General features: G+C 40.4%; 1 long non-coding RNA gene across 3 annotated transcripts; it reads right to left on the bottom strand.

Moving 5' to 3' along the window:
• Positions 1-2: 2 nt before the first annotated feature.
• On the bottom strand, positions 3-15,462 carry LOC142417292 (uncharacterized). 3 transcript variants are annotated; one of them, XR_012777945.1, is made up of 5 exons: positions 15,293-15,462; positions 10,480-11,194; positions 10,083-10,179; positions 4,416-4,495; positions 3-3,800 (listed from the first exon to the last, which is right to left on the bottom strand). It is a non-coding gene; the product is annotated as an uncharacterized LOC142417292 (long non-coding RNA). The 3 variants fall into 3 exon arrangements; XR_012777946.1 differs by having other exon boundaries at positions 3-1,818; positions 3,372-4,495; XR_012777944.1 differs by having other exon boundaries at positions 3-4,495.
• Positions 15,463-19,906: the final 4,444 nt, after the last annotated feature.

Raw genomic sequence — 19,906 nt, forward strand, 5'->3', positions numbered from 1 at the left:
AGGTATCAGTCATCCCTTCACTTCAGAATCCCTTTTTGTAGAGGTGCTAAGAGAAGAAAGCCTGACAGAACATAAGATTTGTGGAGTTCTGTTGAAGCATCTGAGTAAAGTGCTCATGCTAGCTGTGTTCCTGGAGAAGTTATGCTTTTGGAAGTCAGTACAAAGTGATTGGAACAGAGATCTGAGAAGTAGTCGTGGTGTGGAATCCACGTTTTTATGTTCCAAGTTCTCCTTATCTTTCTGTCCAGCATCTGAAGACAGCACACTTCATAGCTATTGCCTTGGCAAGACAGAGTAGGTTGCAGTCTTTCTCAGGACTAGATTTATTCTTCTATTCCAACAAAATAAATGTGTTGTTGGGGACAATGTTTAGGTCTCTCTGGGAGGAAAAGAATTGAAATCTCAGTGTAGTGCAATACTTTGACCTATGTCAGGAGCTCCAATAGAGAAAAAAAAAAAGTTCTGCATTCTCCAGAGGAGGAAAAGCTGTTTCCAAACTTGTATTACTGTTCCCTGTTGCATTGAAATAAGTGGTTTCATAGATAATTTACTTTCTGATTTGTTTGGTTTGCACTCATCCCTGTTCTTAGTGTGTTTTGCTGTGGCAGACATTTTTTGTAACATGCAGTACTAAAGCAATAAAAACATTTTTAAAATGCATCCCTTCTGTTCTCAAAGCGAAAGTTAATTATGGTTTTGTGGAATTCTTATCGACTTGCTTAATTTTTAGTAAGGAAAACAGTGATAAATTTGTAGTACATTTCACACTAATTAGTTCCAACAAGAGATGTTTACAAAAACTTGTCACCGACCCAAACAGCCAAAGACATGACAAATGAAAAACAGAAGCATGTATCCATACTGACGCACACGTCTTTTTTTCAGAAGATAATTTAAAGGAGAGAGGGACTGGGAGCAGGAACTGCAGAAATCCTTGAGAAGCATCCCATTTCACCTTGTACTGCAGCTCACCTTGTGAAGTGCGAAATCAATGGCTTGACAGAACTATGCCTGACCCCCAGCACTAAATTTTACAGATTTTGTTTCATTGCATATTCATTCCATGCAGCTATATTTGAGCTGCAGCTGTTTTACAAGTACATTTCTTAAAACAGCCTTGTCCTCTCACCAACATTGTCTTTTAGTAAACATCCCTTACAGAAAGTATTTTATAAACCAGGAAGTACTTGATCTATTTTAGTTCAAGACAACAGGAGTGAGAGCTTCTTGGGTTTTTCAGTGATCTACGTTAATTAGTCTACTATTTTTCCTATTTTGATAGTTCAGTCTTTCCTGAGGAATGAGTAGCCTGTCCTTGCGCAAATATTCTGTTTTCCAAGATGACAAGAAGAGATGCCTCAAAAATCTACTCAGTTGTTTACACACCTTTCTCCTGGTCTTCAAATGGTGCGCAGTCGGGGCTTTCTCCAGGGTTTTCTCTGGGAAGCTTCAGTGAGAGCAGAGAGCGGTCAGGGTGTGGTGCACTGTCACAGGCTGCTGTTAGCAGTAGCGCAGCTCTTGTCCTGGCCTCCTCAAAATGCCCACAGGTCTCAAGGCAAAAAATTGGCACTCCCTTTCGTCAGTCCCCTTCAATGGGATTCATTGTAGGGGTGTAACAATGACTGGCTGTAGGAGCTCAAAATAAGTTACTTTTATTGTTGCTTTCAGGTAGGAGAAGATTTTTCAGTTTTTGTCATATACTGCTTCAAGCACTTCTACATCATCATGCTCAAAATCAACAAACACATTACCAGAGTCTGAAAGCCTCTTCATCCCAGTTGTGTTTTGTACTTCCCCAGGTATTTTTCTCTTTAAGCCCTTTTTATTTAAAACAAAGGCACGTGAGGTGAAAGAATAAAAGAAGATCTTAGAACAGTTCCAAGTTGTAAAACTAATGGCTACAAATAACACAACAAAACACACCGAGCTAGGCTCATACTTCAGAGAATTACTATTCCAATGATATGTGGTTTGCTCAGGTTGGTACGAGGCGTGGGGCACGTGAAGTTGTGTGCACACACAAATAACCTGCGCTGTTCTGTTCTTGGGTGCTTGGTGTGCTCACAGAATTTGCTGCCCCAGCTTTTTTTCATTGTCTGCTGGCTCCTATTCTGCCATTAAAGCTAAAAGCTCTGCTTGGTTCTGAGAGAAAAAGAGGGGGGGTACTGAAAGAAAACATCAGTGAGAGGAAGGACACCAGGAAAGAAAAAAGCAAAATAAGCAGTAAGAGATGAAAAGGTTGGAGGCGAATAGTGGGAGGTTGGCATTTCAACATCTACATTTTATTTATATGACTTTTGAAACAATCAGGCTTTATATGTTTGCAATCAGTGTCATAGGGTGGTCTATTGGAGGCAGTTATTGGAAAATTCACAGTCTAACTAGAGAACAAGTTTTTTACATGCTGCCTTAGATTATTTTTTCCTTGTTGCCAGCTGTGTGGTGCTGGAGCCAATTTTTAAAATATACTGCCGTAATAAATTCAGTTTTTCCCAACAGCAACATTGTGATACGCACTGGTAAAGACTGGTGTGAAACCCACCAAATATTTTATTTGGAATGTAAACCAGTGTTTGGGTGATTCCAGGGTTGAAAAGTCAATGAACTCTCCTATTCACCACCTTGCTCATATAAAACATTAATCATGATCTTACTTTAAACTCAAAAAAAGGATGTAAATTACAGGTATCTGTATACTGCAACACATTGTTCACTAGAGAAGAAAAAGACTGTTAGACAGAACCAAAGACAGATCCCCCAACTTGACTTTATATCATCCAGAAAGGTCATAATATGTAATAAATGTGCAACATCATTCATAAAATCTGGCCAAGAGATGAAATTTCTGTGACTGCTGAAGAACAGACTAAATGCACAGACCCATGCAAAATTAATCCTTAGTATTGGAGATACAGAGAAAGTATTTATTCAGAAGTATCATTTATTAATGATTTATGAAACAGGTCAACAGAGAGACCCAGTTAGAAGAGGGATACGAGAATGCCAGATGAACATACGTTACGTCCCTGTCTCTGCTCTTTACTTCCCGTGCTACCAGAAAGTCTGCAGAGCTTCAAACACCACCACATCATGGTGTTACTCAGATTAGGGGTGCGCAGTCCTATTCGCTTGAAACGATGTGGTTAATAAGTGACTGTTCTATGGCTCTGTCCATACTTTGTCTTGTGAGAGCAAAGAATTGCCCAGACAAGTGTAAAGGAAATTGGGAACCATGAGGTAATCAGCCACAAGTTACACAGAAGTCAGTTGGCAAGCCACAGGTTTAACTAGGAGTAGGAACAATTTAGGAGCAGAACAGCAAATTTGCAGCAAAAGCACTGTATTTTACTCTTCCACACTGAGGACCTTACCACCGTGCTTGGAAGTTTGGAATGGCTTTTTGGATGACCTTTCCAAGAAGTGGAAGGGAAGGTAGAGAACCAGTGAAGTCTGTCAATTCCTCCAAACAAATGTGGCCTTCTCTAGGTGTCCTCAGTCCCTTAGAGTGAATAGTTAATGTCCCCTTCTCATTCTGTCAGCAGCCATGTACCCCCAGACCCCTGCTTTGTATGAACTGTGCACAAATTGGAAGTCTCAAAGTTCCCTATCCCTTTCTGTGGTTCCTTGTCCATAGCGGAATTCAGTGGCTATTTGTTCCAGTGGCTTTTCTGTGATCGCCTGCATTGTCATGGTTTGGGGAACTGAGGCTGGAATCAGGGACACAGAACATTTTTAGTATTAATTAATTCAAATACAGTCAGCCTCACAGTGCAGAATCCAAAGGCTCCAGGATATGCCAACTGTTCAGTGAGAAAACAACCTGTTACTTAAACAGAAGTTATTCAGGTGCAACATTACTCTGTCACTTGGCATTGAGTATTGATAATCCTGACAGCTTACATCACTATATTTATGATGTACAGAAATTATTTTCAAAGTTTTATTGCTGTATAGCTACAAAAAGGTTTATACCTCTAGGTGAGCTCTACTCAAGTTCACACTCATCTCCCACGAAAGTAGTTGGTACATCATTGCTTTGGACAGTTGACCTGCCTGGATAAAGAGTGTGGAAATTTGATAGAGAGCAGTTCAGAATCAGAAGAACACTGCAGGGATAGAAATGCAGAATTTTAAGACTTCAGGGTCATATATAGAAAGTTAATGGCTGTGGCTATCTCACAGACTGCTGATTTAAGACATTTAAGCTCTTCAATTATAGAGTTTGCTCATGTTACCTCTTACAAGCTGTTTTCTGCACACGCAGAACATTATAAAGCAAATAACTACTTGCGATGATGAAAACAGTTACAGGCACTGCACTCCAGATGTGTGGCTTCCAGGGTAAAAATCATCCTTGTTTACAACCAAACTTTGGGAGTAGCAGCTAAGCCGAATGAAATACATTTGGACCTTACCAAAAAAATGCAGCTTTCCTTTCAAGTCATGTAGTTTGAAGGCCAGGCCTTTGGTCTCAGTTGCTCTCAGCAGTATTGTTCTAATGGACACAATAGACATAAGAAACCCTATGTTCCTCTTTCTATTATTGAGCTGCCAAGTGACTACGAGGAAGTCACGTAGGCCACCACATTTAAGAGTGCCCATCCATGCTGTGTTTTTGCATAGTCAGCTTAAAATATGTAGGGTGCCGATGTGCAGACACTTTATGAAGCAACTTCTAGAAGGTATCCAGGATCTCTTAAAATCAGACAAACTACTCAACTTCTCAAAAGGAGTACCTTGCTCTGGAGTCACTTGTGAGTATTTCCTCTTACTGCTTCCCCAAAAGTCTTCACTGGTGGAATACTTCAGTGGTGCAGCAAAGATTCCCCAAAAGATCAGTTTACCTTGTTGAGAAGTTGCCTTTCCTGAGATGCTAGACACACTCTAACAGTAACTCACAGAGCTTTAGTCAGCGCTCTTCATGCACACACAGACGCTATTGTGCTTGTGAATAAAAGATACCATATGCTACTACTCCAAGCAGTTCAGGGGGTTAATTCATGTGTGTGAAGCAGCCCCATTGTCAGTTCAGGTGTATATTTTTGCACTGATCCATCTTAAGTTATTTACTTAAGGACAAGATTGCCCCGTGAGTGACCGAGGCTTACATAACTAGATACCTCTTAAAGGCGCCTCCTTAGAATTTGCTGAGAATTCATCCTCAATCAGTCCTCTTCACAAACAACAGTATCTGGAAACCTCTCACCTCTTGTAATCACCAGTCTGATGGAACTGGCTTTGTGCAAATGGCATACAGGTTTGGTCACCCATGCTCCGAAAGCTACACTGAGTCAGAAAAGAGCCACCTGAGTGGCTGAAGAAGAAAGAAACAATTGTATGAGAAGCGTTTGGTTTTTTCACTCTAGCAACATAGGGAGAGAAGGCACATGCTTACTTTCTGCAAATATATCAGAAAGAAAGAAAATTGACTGTATTTACCTGGACATAAGATAACAGGAGCAATCATCAGAGTAGGGATGCTGTTGCTAAAAGGCTGGACCATTCTGACTAAGTTATACAAACCTAAATATAAAGCGCTCACTTATCATCTGCTCCTTTTGCTTATTCTCCCCCACACACCTTGAATTGTAGGAGGAAATAATTTGACGTTGAATACAAGCTGACCTTATGTTTAAGCTCTTTTTTTTTCCTCCTGAAAGAGACAAAAAGCAGGAGAAACCTAATATTCAGGCTCACATTCTATTTGTGTATAATCTAAACTAAAAGACAGCTTTGGCACAATAATACATGTGAACAAACTAGACATTAATAACTCTAGTCTGGAAATTGAAGAAGGTTTCTAACAAACAGAGTGGGAAAAACCTACTTGGTTTCAGAATGGTGCTTAATTAATAGTTTGTGCTAGTGTCACTGGACTTGGTCCTTCTAGTCCCTCTCTTATGAAAACAAGAGGATTATTTCTTTTTTATTCATGCAGCTATTTTTTATTTATGTAGGTATTTTCTACAGAGGTGACTGTGAACAAGAACATCAGCTCCAAACTTCCTTGAACGTTGAGAAGCTTGGATTCTGATTCATACTCTCCAGCTGGAGATCAGTTGAAGACATAGGTTGTATTTATACATATGCAGAGGAAGAAAAGCAAGTTTGTCAACTCGTCGCAGAAGAAAGGTAACACAAATTTTCTCACGTGAGCCTCACTTCAGAGAGTACTGTCTGAGGATGGGCACTGGGTTTTGCTTGCATAACTCTCAGACGAATAAAAACAAAATGCCATATGTTTTGCTGAGTTCCATTGTCTCTTCCTCCCTTTGTAAGGAAATGAAAGCCTATTTCTCTACTAGTTCCATGAAATCTATCTGAATCCTGGTAACATGTCTCTGAGAATTTGCTCAGAGGGAATAATAGACAAGGGTACACCCTCCATTGCTATGTTACTGTTCCATGAGTTCCAGACAAAAGCATTTATTGTGGTTTGGCAGCAACCATCTATTCCTAAAACCCTGGGACTGCATTGTTCTTTACTTGTCAAAAGTTGATTTAGTACCTACAGGCACAGATCACAGGGTTCATCTTTTTAGGAAGGATCTTCAGGCTTTCTAGACTGTTGGGGTCACCCCTCAGCCAGTAAGACCATTTGGAGGAGTCACACCAAAGCTGACTGTGAAGACCAGGCCTTCAAAGAAGCAAAAGGTCTGCCCTGCAATGAATATTCCAGGATTTTTATTCTGACCTCAGTTAAATGGTAATACTCCAGAAACTGAGCAACCAACTGCCAGGCCCATAATAAAAACTCTGAATCATTAAATAAAGATACATCTTAGGGAAAAATATTGTTAAGGCCCCAAAATTGTTTTGCTGTGTTTGGAATTCTAATAATGGTAGGCAAGTTTGACTGGAACTCCTAATGATACAAAGATCTTGCGATCCTATCTGTAGCTAAGATAACGACCCTGGGACCTAAACAAAGCTATTAGGAGGCCCTTCTTCTGCTCGGAATTGTGTATCTTTACTTTTAAAGCAGATCATTAAAAGTAATATCTAATGAAAACTCCATCTGTTTTCCATTGAGCATACACTTGGCTTTTTTTCCTTTTTTTTTCCCTAAGGTTGGATGAAGCTTTGCAGCACACAGTGCTGACACCTTCACAACATAACAGGACAAGCCAAAGCTTGATGTAGTTGCTATGTCCAGGGAAGTTAAATATTGGGTATATCTGGATCTATTAACATAAAGCTGAACATTTGGACCTTTAATTTCTTTCATATCCAGGAACCAGAGAGAGATGTACAAATATGGTAGTGGTGTAATACATCTTAAGTCACACAGACCTGCACAGGTCTGAGTCTGCAGACCATAAAGGTTATTTTACAAAGCATTAGCAATAAAAGCTAAACCTTGCCACTCCATGCTCTCTTCTCTACTCAGCTGAATGGGAATTTCTGTGTCCTGTTAAGACACAGGGTCTACGACACAAAGTTGGGCAGTTGTGATCCCTACAGACACTCCTACAGTTTTCTATAACATGAACCCACAGAAGCCAAACAGATACACATGCAGTTTCCATTACTAAATAATTCATTTGCCAGTCCCAGAAAAACCTAGTAGTATTAGATAAACAAACATTTTATGCTAAGTGCTGTTGAAGCCCAGTTTCCAACAGACTTGTGTCTTAAGGATTTACTCAAGTGCAGGTTTTCTATCCTCTTAGAAGGGTCTTCTTCCCTTATTCTCTATACAGACATGGCTACCTATAGTAATGAATTTTTTAGGAATTTCATAACTTTGAGACTTCTCTCATTCTATCAGATGTGGTTGAAAATGGTCAATGGCTGAAGAAGGGACAGGTGAGATAAACAAGCTGACACACAAGTAGGCAGTATATTCTTATAGCCCTGCTAACAATCAAAGTTAAGTATGAAGGTGGAATAACATGGCAAAGAGATCACTAACAGCACTTGTGTGGCGAGCAGGAATGTGTGTGTGCTTCTGTTCTGGTGATATAAGCATATGCTATGTGGCTGTGGATTGCTCTTTGTTACATCGTTTGTTAAAGTTTAATATTAAAAAAAAAAAAGAAAGTCGGGTCATTCATCCCCAACCATTTGCAGCTCCTGTTAGACTCCTGAGACTCCATCTGATTTCTTTTTTCTTTTACACACAGACACCACTAGCCAATATTGACCATCCTGCCAGTTAACAAAGACTTGGAAGACTTTGGCACAAGTTCCAGGCTGTGTCTGGCTTCCTTTTGTCAGTCCTGAAAGGGGACAGAAAATAGGAAAGATCCCTCCCAATCTTAATCTGCCAGGCACAGGGGAGATTCCTGGGTGATGGCTGCCTGCTACACACACCCTTGCAGACCCCTGGGACAGGGTGAGGCTCGGAGGAGGAAGGGGACAAAAGTGGAAGATGATGAGCTTAGCCAGATTCCACTTCAGTTATCTTTGGCTGCGATATGTTTTCTTGGGGACCAGGATGAGCGTTGTTCAGAAATCACTCGCATTCAAAGAATCTGAAGGAGGCCTCTGCACCCAGCATCCAAGCATGGCTGCTTAGCACCGACATGTGGGTCACTTCATAATACAGACACTGGTTCCAGCTGACAAGGTCTCCTAAAGGAAAAGCTCCACTGCAAGAACAACCACAGTCCCAGCATTTGGGTTTAAAATTTCCATTGCCATCTTTCTTGAGACCTTTTAGAGATTCAAAATACTGGCTACTTCACAATAGAAGATGAGTGAGCCCTGATTTTTCTGTTTCCACATGATAGCTCCTCTTTAACCATAAATAGATGCCACCTTTTACTCTGGCACAAGTGAAGCTGAAAACATCAAATTTTGTCTGATCTACTTCTTACCTTCTTGTCTCATCTACTTCTACCTGTTGAATTATTGCCCTCCTTCTTCATGCTTTTCATTTTTCATTTTTAAATTAATTGTTCATTTACGTTAAGCAAACTAACCTTGCAGAAGATTAAAAAGACACTGAGAGACACTTCCTGAGTTGTCTTACCTACAGGACTGTTCTCAAGATGTAAGGAGAAAATTGGATAGGTGTCATTTTTCTTTACTCTTTATAACTTCAAACGTATCAAGGAGGTTCGAAAGATGCAACCGTGATTTTTTAGAATTTTTTTTCTTGAATCCTGCTCACCTTTTGTAATAGCCATTTAACCATTTCATAGTCTAGAGGAAGCAACAGTTACGTTTCCAATGTAAAAAATAAGCAGAGTGTTTGAATGGCTAGTAGGGTTATTAATCGGAGAGATGATGATAAGGTTAATCAGAGGTGTTATGCAAGTAAAATGAATAAAATCAAGATGGACTTTTATTGTCACTGAGAAGGATGTGAAAGAAAAGTTAGCTTTGCTTAAGGTACAGAACCCTGACCCTTCACATGAAACTTGAGGAAGTTTACAGTTTCCCAGGTCAGGCCCCAAGAAACCCCTGTCAAACCACATGAAGCCTTGACTGGATGTTATCAATATTTGAAAGATCAACATGGAAGGAACAGGGAAAGACTTCAGGCCTCTTATTTAGTACAAACAAGCTAAAATGGCTATGATTTCCTCACTTTTTTCATGGTATCCTTAATTTTCATATGACCCCCTTAGGCTGTGCAACAGATCATCCTCCTATAGTCAGTGAACTGGGACTGCTGCCAACCTTCCTACCACCCTTCTCACTTGACCAGTTCCTCAAATTATCTATGATCCACAGGAACTTTCTCTTTGTTTAATGTGACATATCATGAAAAATGCATGAAGAATTTGCTCTAAAAAGCTAAAGTATAAGAGAAATAAGGGCTGGCTATGAAAACTAACTCCTGCCTCGTTTTACTGGACTTGGCACAGCAGAGCACGTGCACATGCACAGTCTCAGTTTAGTTAAATGGTGTAGAAAAGAACTAAGCAACCTAGGGGACATTCCTGGAACAAGAACAAACATGCATAAACTGACCATGGAAAATAGAAGGTTTCTTCCTATCAAAAGATGGAAATTCTGGAGCAAACACACAAACAAAGTAGGAAACTGGGAGGATAGGAGAGACAACAAGGAGGAAAGAGCATATTTCTGAATAGCACAATCTGTTTATGAAGATTGGGAACTTGACTCACTGCAGAAGCAGAAGACTGGATTCAGCAACCCAAAAGGCCATTTTCAATTCTAGGTTTCCTTTCTTCCTTTCCAAACCAGAACTGGTGAGGTGTAATTCTAAAGGAAAAATAATCTGTTCTTTCTCTGCACTTGCCTGTGCAAACATGTAAGTTAAAATGCATGTCACCTCTTTCCCATGCTCAAGCAAGGACAATAAAAAAAGAATGCAATCTCTTGTGTGCCCCGTAACAAGTATAAATTAATTATGTTTTCATATGCATTCAATGTGGCCAGAAAATTCCCATATTTCATACACCTTTACAAATAAAGCATATCTTATATGACTGATCACAAATAAACAGAATAGAATCAAGCAGGTAATATACAAGGACAAAACATTAAAAAAATTATTCTTACCTTTTGCTTTTGTAAGAAAATGAGACTCGTGTTCATGTTTGTTTACATGAGTTGGCCCCAAATAACTTTGGAACTGGTTCATAATTCCCACTCAAATTTGACATACTTGAGATATTTAATTCCTGCAAGCTTTATAGAAGTAGATGGCCAACTAAAGAAGACAGATTATTCATCCCTCACTGAAGAAACAGGCTAAAATGAACTCAATCCCCATTAAACATCAGAGAATCATGCCGAAACACAATCCAAGATATAAATCCATAGGAAAAAAGATTTTACTGTTTGCAGAACTACTTGTATTGTATGCGATCACAGAGAGATAACATCAGTGTGACAGAATCTAATCACCACTCAACAAACATTTTGGAAACAAGTCAGCAACCACATCTGCTTCAACAGAACCAGAGCTTCATGTGACAGGAAGCTTATTAGAGACCCTGTCTCTCATTATTTTGTTTTTGCTTATAACTTCCCAGCATGAATATTCGACATTGCAAAATAAAGCAGTTTCCTTCACAGACCATCCAGAATGGAGAAAGAAATTGGGCCAGACATTCCAGATCCTGAAGAAATTGCTGCCTGTGGAGCTATGGATTTCTACCAGCAAAACATCTGGCACAAAATAACATTAAGCATGAGTAACTTGCTTCTCTTTCCTCTTACCATTGGTGTGAGGCAAGAATAACTCCACTGAAGTTTGCCTGATGTATCGAGCCTGAAAACAAGACAAAAGAGAAGAAAATCAGCCCTTTAAGCATAGCAAGACAACTTAAAGGAATATAACTCAAAATATCTTTTCCTTAATAGCATAAAATGTTACATTGTGAGACATCTTTCTTGGTTACTATATGTGAAACACTTGCTTCACAATATTCTGAATGCAACTTAGGAATTCCCATTTGATGCTCTTTCATGGCTTGGGTCACAGCTCCAGGAGTCAGAGCCTCTGCACAGGTAAGTCTGGGCAATTCGCAACACCACTCATCTGAAAATCTGCCCAGGAGTGGAGCCAAGTGTCCTAAGTCCCAGGAAGAGTAATGGGAGCTCTGTGTGCTCAGTCTTTCTTAGCTGAAACACTTCCTAAAGTGAAAGGAATTAATCTCAAACACCTCTAAATTAGGTGGTCCGTATGCATCAGCCCTTGATTCGCCTCTGCTGTCTCAGTTACTGAAGTGAAAAACATGTAAGCCTATCCTTCCTCACTGTGCCCAGCAGTGGCGTGTGATGTGGAAGGCTGCGGCTGTGGATCTCTTAAGTACAGGCACTTCCATCTGTTGTATGGTATCAGTCATACAACATGACAACAGCTCCCATTTCCCCTTCTCACTCTTCAACTCTGCAGGACTTTTTCTTGCACATAAAGCAGGACTGGCAGTGGGATCTGTCAGTGCTGAGCAGTGGGATACCATTCACTTCCCCTGGCAGGGAGGTCTTGCATGGATGTATCCACACTAGGTCCCTATGGGGGGCAGAGATGTTTTATACAGACAAAAACTCTCCAACAGGGTTACACTCGGCACACACATGAGGCAATATCTTCCCTAAGTCTCTGGATGACCACTCTTTCTTCTTTCTCCATCACCTTTAGGACAAATAAAAAGCCTTTCAGGGAGATCTTAAGTCACTGTTGCCATTTCAACCCCACAGATGCCAAAGTGATTTTTATACTCTTTCTGCTCAACTAATTGCCAAGCCCCAACAAAGGGACTTTAATGGGTTGCACCAGGCAATAAACCATCCTCTATTGGCTCTAGAAACAGGGAAGCAAGAGAGGGAATGTAAAGCTGGAACAAAGCACAGACCCAGAGCAGGTCCAAATACTTGCAGAAACTGATTTATCCAAAGATTTGATACCAGATGTTCTATTCAGACAACTTTAACAGAGCTCCACAGAACATTAAATGCTTCTTATGTTTTCAGTATTCAAACCACTCCATCTGGGCACTTCTGCCACAGGGCACAAACAAAACACTGCTTAATATTAATCAATCAAAGAAGTGAGTTCTGCTCTGCAAGTCCAATATAAAAAGAATAAGAGCAAACACATGCTAAGTTGTTCCTGGGAATGCTGAACACAACAGAGGACCTGTCTTGGATTACAGCATTTCTAACTTATGCCAGCCCAAAGTCTGATTTTAGGGAGTATATATCAGTGATATGTTACTACAAACATTGTGCTAAACTGGAGCACCCTGCATCTTTGATTAATAAGTATCCTGTTCCTAATATACCAAACAGTCCTGTTTCGTTGTTTATCTAGAGTTTCAATAGATTATTGCACAACTATTGGTCCGTGGAAAAGTTGCATGGTTTTTCTTGGACATCTATTTGGGTATCACTTCTTTGCAGATAATATTCATTTTTGCCTATTCCCATTTTTAGCCTCATGGACTCCTTGTTCTCCTATTAGTTCCTTCTCTTTAGCCCACAAAAGCCTGTAGCCATACATAATAAGAAGAATTACTACTTATTGCATGCTTCTGTAAAAAATTTTTTCCAAATCATTTTCCTTCCTGAAATCCAGGACTACCTACATTTGTCAAGCAACACAAGTGTCGTGGTTTAACCCCAGTCGGCAACTAAGCACCACGCAGCCGCTCGCTCACCCTCCCCCAGGCCCCAGTGGGATGGGGGAGAGAATCAGGAAAAAAAAGTAAAAGCCGTGGGCTGAGATAGTTTAATAGGACAGCAGAGGAAGAGAGGGGGAAAAAAAAAAAGAATGTACAAAAGAAGTGATGCACAATGCAATTGCTCACCACCCGCTGAACAATGCCCAGCCCATCCCCGAGCAGCGATCACTGCTCCCCGGCCAGCTCCCCCAGTTTCTATACTGCGCATGACGCCATATGGTATGGAATAGCCCTTTGGGCAGCATGGGTCAGCTGTCCCGCCTGTGCCCCCTCCCAGCTTCTTGTGTGCCTGGCAGAGCATGGGGAGCTGACAAGTCCTTGGTTTAGTGTAAGCACTGCCTAGCAACAACTAAACCATCACTGTGTTATCAACATTATTCTCATGCTAAATCCAAAACACAGCACTGTACCAGCTACTAGGAAGAAAATTAACTCTGTCCCAGCCAAAACCAGGACAACAAGGCTGTTGAGACTGGGCAGCGGCAGCTGAAGTCACTTCTCCCTTATTTTCTCAGCTGCCAGTGCAACTTCCTAGCCTCTTTTTGCTGATTGCACTCTGCAAAGGGGAAGGATTACAGGATAAGGATCTGGCCCAATTTTCTCTCTCTGCCATAGCTCCTTCCCTTCATGGATTTAATTGCATACTTTTCTTGACCAGCCCCATCTATTGCCACCTCCACTTCCTCCTGCTTGTGTCTTTCGCTCCCTCAATCATCAAGAATTCAAACTCAGAATACAGATCTTTAAAAGACGTGATCTTCCATGTTGTCTCATGTCTTCCTGAAAGGTTGACAACTTTGCCAGTCTTCCCTTAGAAGTTCCTTCTATAACTGACTGTAGCCTCTTTTTATTTAGATCATCATGTGCCCCACCACGTGTAGTTCGACTAGGAGATGTGCAGAGATGCCTTTGTATCAATGCCATTGAATTTTTCTGTATTTACTCTGATTAGACACTGGATGGTGCTCTTTGCACTTTCATGCCAGCAAAAGCACTTTAAAAGCAAGCAAACTCCCTCTTCTCATGAGAATTGTAAAAATTCCCCAGGGTCAGATACAGTTACATGCCTAAGCCTCTAAATCCTGTGGGAAGAGCATGTTTTGACTACACAGAAGGTAGCTGAAGCTGCAGTGGAAGAAGATCAGCTAGGTAAGGACAAATGCCAAATAAAATGTCACTGCCTATTACACACAAATCCACCCAGTCGTGGCTTTCACATTCCTCCTCAAATATTTTATTTGCTAATTGGTTCCTTATCAATGTTGCCCATAGCAACAAAAGAGATGTAAGTGGCATAAAGTGGGCTGAATGACATTATGTCTGCATGTAAATGTAACTTGGATTGTGCATGGAGGAGATGATCTGAAGGAGGTTAACAACGTAATGTGAAACCTCCTGTGGTCTCAGAGGAGAAGGGAGCTTCTTAATGCTGCATGAATGGTGAAAGAGTAAGGCAGGAAAGCATATCTCAGCAGCAAACATTTTTTGAGAGAATCAAATTGAGATTCTATAGAAAATGAGTTCATTTGATCTTTTTACCTGCTAAGAAATATTCATTTTACAACAGATGTTTGTCTTCAGCTATTTTTCAAAGAAGGTCAGAAGCTTTTTGATATTTTTAAAGGTGTGATGAATAAGCAAAGGAAATATACTTTATGGCAAAAAAGCTATAGGGACATAGGAGATACATATCTGGGTTTTTCCCCCCCTATTGCTGACTTTTGTGTATCCCCAGGCAAATCAGGCTATCTCTCTGGGTCTTCCCAGCTTGTAAATCTGAGATAATTTCTTCCCTTCTAGCTCTACTAAAAGGCTCTTTCTCCATAAAAGGTTCCATAGAAGTACAAAATATATTGTGTGTCTGCATCTAAGGGACATAGCTCTGGAAAAGGCACTCTAGTAAAATAAAGAGGCAAATAGAGAGACCAGTGTAACACCTAGGAGAAATCAGGGAAAATAGGGAATAAAAGGATTCATAAGGATGGGATGGCATTGATGAGAAACAGCTGGACCAGCTGGGTCTACCCACTGACCTAAGATGTGGGATTTAAACTTGTATTAACAAGTATTTGGGTTGGACATACAGGCATAGGCAGAGCCCCAGAAAAGGCTCAGGAATCACTGAAGAGTCCCACCTGGATGAAGGCCTCAAGCTACACTTTTGGAGATTCCAGCAATCCTACCTGGATTAAACTGTTCAGAAGGGTGGGCAGAAGGGTTCAGCTGAAGGATTTGCAAAGATTCGGGGATCTTCTGAAATCCTATGGCATCTCTTCAGCTGCCTGGTCCATTGTTTACACAAAGATTCCTCAGTCTTCTTGAGTATCATGTTCTTCCAAATATCTCCAAAGACAGTTCTGAAAGGGACATACTGAGAGTTAACAGTTGGATTAACAAAACACTCCAAAATGAGCACTGCTGTTGAAGTCTTAACACGGAAATCTTTTGGCTACACCATTTAATATGACACACATGGGACAATGAATTTTACGGTACTTGCAACACTCCCTCCTTCTCTTGGCAAGCGGGCACTGCAATCATTAGAATTTATGGGATATCTGATCTGCTTATGCCTCAGAGGAAGAAAATGAGATAAATGGCCCAATCCTGCAGATCTGACGTGACTCACCTTATTGATGTTAATGAACTGGTCTTCTCAAGATTAGGAAGTTGAATGCATGAGATGCTACTGCTAACACGGTCTGTTGTTTTGAAAAATACTACTACATGTAATACTTACATGCAAAACAGCCTCCAAAAGCAGAACCCCCTATTGTTATTTCAGGTTTTTTAAAGAAAAGCATAATCTCATGAACAGTGAAAAACAAGTGAGATCTCTCTGGGGTCCCATTACCCTTGTTGTCCCTGCTGCTGGATCACGTTGGGCTTTGCTGGGTGAGGTCTGACGAATGTGCGGTGACTGACAAGTGCCTTGCTGGTGCCTGCTCTCCTCTATTATAAAATCTTGCTACAATAACAGAGCTGGCAGGAGGACTGTGTGCATCCACACTTCAACTACTGCAATATGAAGTCCAGCATCTCTACTTAAATCACTGATGAAGGCAGATTTGGGCTAAGGCTAAACACTGCATGGCTAAGCACAATCCTACACTCTCTCCACTTCACTACAGCAGTTATCTCTAACACAAAGGCAGAGCAGGCTATCGGGCACTTGCAGTTTAAACCGCTATGGGAAGGTTTGCCAGAATATTTGCTGAACCCCTTTGCGTCCTTCTCTGTGTGTCTGTAGACAGGTGCAGATAACTTTGTTAATACAGGTATAGTGAGTCTGAATGGGTTATGGCATATTTTTAGATCTTCCAATGAAGGAGGGTGTAAGTACAAAGCAGTGTTGGTTTTGTGCCTCCCTGCAATGACAATTTTAATGAAGTATTGCTGAGCAAGGTTACCCAAAAGACTATGCTCTTAATGTGTCATTTGTTATGCATACAGAATGAGTTTCTGATTCCTTGGTTATTTTGCAGTAAGAAAAAATGTTTAGTTTCATGGTACATCACAATATTCAATGAGCTTGCCCCTTGGGAACCCAGAGGGCTTTCAAATCTTAATATAGACATCTTTCAAATGAGATCATTAATGTGCATAGATCTAGATTTAGGGCCAATGCAAGCACTTCGATTTTTGCCTGCCAAATTTGCATTTTTGGCTTCATTTGTTTCCCATATATTCAAAGAACTGTACCACACGGAATCCTTTAAACAATAGATGGGATAACATAATTTTTCAATTGCTCTTGAAAAGGTTTTTAACCACATAAACTATTCCAGGGTTCGCTAAGAAGTTACCATTGCAAATAATGTAATTGTTCCAGACTGAATTCCTTGCATTCCAGAATAACTTTTGAAGCAAAGAGCATGACTGGTTTGGGATTTTTAACCAACCTCTTTATGGTAATACTTAGATGAATGTAAATTTTCTCCAAAAGCTTTGCATTAAAAAGAAGGGACCAAAGCCTACAAACATTCATATCTGCAGAACTAATACGTAATGCTAATGACCCATCAATCTCAACAAAAGGAAAATAAACGTTTAAACATTAGGAACTCTGAACACTTTTTTATTTTAAACAAATAAAAAAGTGAGAAAAACAGTAGATAAACTCTGGCAAACCTAGAAATATATAAAGTGCAAGCTATAAATTCTGGTTTTCCTCTTCTCTTTTGCTAGAAGGACAAGTCTGTTACTTGCCTTTTCAATGAACCCAAGGCTTGCTGTCACGAGCAGCTGAGTCCCTCCTTAAAGATGTGTGCAAATTCTGTTTCCCTGGGCTTCACCTGGAGTTAAGAACACACAATTTTTTCTGGTCATATGTTTACTCTCCACATTCAAACCATTCTTGTTGCATTCATCTAAAGACAACATCATGTCATGGTTTGTCCAACGAAGGAGACTGTTACCAAAATCTTCACTGTGTAACACTTACAGGTAGAGAGTCATTTGGGATAGATGAGCTGTTGCTCTTGAAATTAGTTCTCCTACTTGCTCAGGCAGGGGGTCCTCAATTCTGCAATTTTCTTCCTCAGCGAGTGCAGTGGAGTCTAGTCTTGGCAACACACAAAGCTGCTTCCCAAATCTACCTTGTTACTCAGCTTTCTTGGATGAACTGAATTAAACAGTGGGTGGTTTATGAGATGAACTACACTGGGGAGCAGGGCCCGTAATTCACTGCATACTCCTACCATACAGGGCACAATGGAATCAAACTTCTTTGTGGCCAGTAGGCCAGTAAAGCAACATAAATGGGAAACAGCACACTTCAGAGGGTCTTTTTGATCTCCATTTTGATTCTGTGCTACAGGCCAGCTTCTCATTTCCCACACATCAGCCTGTTTCCACTGAATTCACACCAGATGTACACTTGGCCTTGCAAGTCCAGACCTTTAGTTTATCTTTTTAAAGACTTTGGGTTTTGTAGAATCAGCTTAGCTGTCATATAAAACAATAGTATCTTGTACCATTCAAAACTAAAGGAATTAGCTCTGTATTTTATTAGCCTCACTTCCTATGAATACAAAGCTTTTGTGATCATACTCTTCATCGGTCTGATCACAGCCCTAGCCCTCTGATCATCCACATCAAGAGACTTGCTGGAGTGTGCAGTGACTTCCCCCAAAGCTGTGTACTTTGCTGCAAGTGGTAGTACAATGTATGTAATTGGGTCTTGTCCTGACAGGGAGTTGGGACATAGCCAGGTTATGTCCTGACTTAGGATCTGGAACTAGTTTCACAGATAAAGACAGCGATCATTACATTCTTCAAAGTCTAACGAAAATATATGCTTTAGTTGAGGTTAAAGTGCCCCAATTAAAGGGAAAAAAAAAGGAAAAGCAAAGCCACACAAAGAGAAAAATCTTTCTACATGCTCAAAAAAAAAGTAGGAAAAGTTTAATTTGGAACTTGGGCATTCATAAGCACTGAAGTCAGTCAACCACAAGACAGATCTATTAGGATAACAGATTTAATTAGCTCTTTGGCTACTTGTTTATTTTATTTTCCTCAGGCAAAAAGAAAATACTTCTCTCCTAGATGTGTTATGTAAATTACTTCACTATGCTCTTTGCAGCCAAATAACCACAGTCCCCCTCAGTTTACTCCTGGTCTCCAGACAACCACCGAGTGTACACGCTTATTGCTTGTCACTGGATGTTAATGTTTAAACAAAAGCTGCAAACTTATCTTTTTCGGTAAGCCTGCAAGACTAAACTTCAGGCAGAGTGCAAGGTGAGAGCTGCTCCTCCAGCTTGTACTGACACAACACACACTCTCCAGGAGTGTGTGCATCTTCCATTAACTTGTGTCTGCTGCTTGTGGTACTGATGCTGAAAACGCCCACGTTAGACTTCTAGGCCAAATATATTTGATAAAAATGCATGGGATTCTAGGAGCGCTATTATTTCTGGAGAAGCTTATTCCAGAAATAGTCTCCGTTCACCTGCAGCTCCCTAGATCTGACCCCTGTCTCACTGTTTCATTAATACTGCGCTTGCCCAACTTTTACAGCACAGGGACTGGAATTCAGGACTTTTGGTCTCTGCTGGTTCTGCCACCGCAATAGACCTGTTTCTATGATTGCAAACTGCTGTTAAACTTTGCTTACTTCTTTTAAGGTTTAGCTGAGTCATGCTGGAAAATCCTTTGAGATCAAGGCTATAAGAACTACAAGTGATTAGAATTAAATGGGACATTTTGGGAGGCACATAGGAAGTTACCCATTTGTTCCAGGTTCCAAGACATTGTGAATAGATACTACATAAACCTTTGCCTCTGTCAAGTCCAATTACTGTTCAGAAAAAAAAGGAAAGATTAAGTAAGAACCATACCTATAAAACTAGTACAGCTTTACATTGGACAACAAGAAAGAAAAAAAAAAGTACGAGCCCCTTGAGAGTTTTCCTATTCTTCAAACTACTGCATAAATCCCGTTTAATATGTAAGCTCAGGAGTTCTGATGCAGATTTTGAAATGTTGCAATTCCAGTAGTCAATATTTTGGTGATGGAAGTGATGGAAGGGATATGATATTCATCCCTTAATAAGCCCTTGTAGGTACAACAGATATCAAGCTTGATATTATCTTACTTTGTTTGCAGCAGGAGTGATGCATGAGAGTTTGATCCCAGACCGATCAAAACATGTGGGAGTTTTGCCTTGACATGAACAAGATGAAAACAGCTCCTAATATGGGCAGTTTGGGGTACCCATATGAACACACACGAGGACAGAGTTCCAAGAGTTCAGTTCCCACAGTTAGGAGTAGATTTTCAAAAGGATTTATGT

This window comes from Mycteria americana, chromosome 15, assembly GCF_035582795.1.
Source record: "Mycteria americana isolate JAX WOST 10 ecotype Jacksonville Zoo and Gardens chromosome 15, USCA_MyAme_1.0, whole genome shotgun sequence".
In the NCBI taxonomy this organism is placed as follows: domain Eukaryota; kingdom Metazoa; phylum Chordata; class Aves; order Ciconiiformes; family Ciconiidae; genus Mycteria; species Mycteria americana.